Source organism: Silene latifolia, chromosome 7, assembly GCF_048544455.1.
Source record: "Silene latifolia isolate original U9 population chromosome 7, ASM4854445v1, whole genome shotgun sequence".
Taxonomy (NCBI): Eukaryota; Viridiplantae; Streptophyta; class Magnoliopsida; order Caryophyllales; family Caryophyllaceae; genus Silene; species Silene latifolia.
The window spans coordinates 128214508-128216123 of record NC_133532.1 but is presented as its reverse complement, the minus strand read 5'-3'; the positions used below and the strand labels follow the sequence as shown (position 1 = coordinate 128216123).

At 36.1% G+C, this 1616-nt stretch overlaps 1 non-coding gene across 1 annotated transcript; it reads right to left on the bottom strand.

Annotated features, from left to right (window-relative positions):
- Window positions 1-830: 830 nt before the first annotated feature.
- On the bottom strand, window positions 831-903 carry TRNAK-CUU (transfer RNA lysine (anticodon CUU)). Its single transcript has one exon. It is a non-coding gene; the product is annotated as a tRNA-Lys (tRNA).
- Window positions 904-1616: the final 713 nt, after the last annotated feature.

Genomic DNA, 1616 nt, shown 5'->3' with positions numbered 1-1616 from the left:
GGGTTTGGTGATAAGAGAGAGGAATGAATAAAATAAGGAATTGTGAGTTGGGTGGGGTTTGGTGATAGGAGAGAGAAATGAATAATTATGAATTAAATAAGGAATTGTGAGTTGGGTGGGGTTTGGTGATAGGAGAGAGGAATGAATAAAATAAGATTAAAAGTTTCCAAAAAAGGAAAGGGGAAGAAAACCTGAATAATCCGTTTTAGGAAATAGGGAAGAAAATAGAGAATAGGAGGGAGTATAATAATACTAGTAATAATATTATTATTATTGAAATGAAAAAATAGATTTTAATAAAAGTTCCCTCCAACTTTCCCACCTAACCCAAAATTTTCCCTCCAATATCACAAAATTTTCCCTCTTAGTTTCCCTCCAAACAAAAAATGGAATCTTTTTCAACTTTTACACGTGTCGCGCTATGAATGGCCTGTGTACAAAGGCCTTGTACACCCCGTGTACTCCTAACATCTTTGTCAAATTTATCGGCAAATTGACAAAAATACATATCAGTGAGACTCAGGGAGTATATCCGTTAAGGAAAATGAAAGGGCGCCACCCTCTCACATGGAGTGAGTGCGGGCCCCTTCAATAAAGAATGCTTGTGAGAGGGTGGCACCCAATTTGGGCGTCACCCGGTGACGCCCTATCACTACCTATGGTTAAAAATGTCCCTTTTGTTTTCTCTTTCAAGACACCAAAGGAGCAAGGCCCAATCTTGCAACCTCAAGAGTCAACACCCAATCTTTATACTTTTATAGACCTTCATATGTGCAAACCTGTGGGAACTTACAAATTCTCTAAGAAAAAAAGGGAAAATAAAAATAAAGCGCCCACCGTGGGGCTCGAACCCACGACCACAAGGTTAAGAGCCTTGCGCTCTACCAACTGAGCTAGACGGGCTCTTGTTGACTATTTCCTAAATATTCAATATTTAGCGCAAACTTGATCACACATCCACACCTACAACAATTCGTCAAAAGTATTTGTGAGTTTGTAAACAAGAAGAAAATAATTATTCTCTAATAGAATCTTTACGTTCGTATAATTATTCTTCTCTAATATTTTTTTTTTTTTGAAAAACCCCACAAAACGGGTTCTAAATTATGTATTACGGAGTATTAACTAAATCAGCATCCGCAATACAAGCAATATATTGAGGTAAATCATTCGAGCAAGCTCGTCGTCCTATCCACCAAGGAACAAAATGAGCTAGTTCATGAGCGACACTATTATATTTCCTACGAGCGAAAGAAAACCAAATAGACTCAAACCAGCCCCAAATAAGAAGGATAGAACAAAGACTAAATTCCATAGGAAACCCTAGGCGAGACTTTTTTGATACCTAAAAAAAAAAGTCCCTTAAAAGTTTAATAATCAAAGGACTAGTACACAATCTTAAACGATACCCAAAACTGTTGTCATGAAACTTCCATTTTACTTGTTTTTTTTTTCATTTATGAAAAAGGACTAATAAGCAATCGCAAAGGATATCAAAATAGTGGAATCAACCTGTAAATAAAAATCGGCCTTGCTATATAAAATGCATGCAAATTAACTATTAGTCATATGTAATTTCATATCTATCCAAATCTCTTCTTCTAATCAAAGGATAG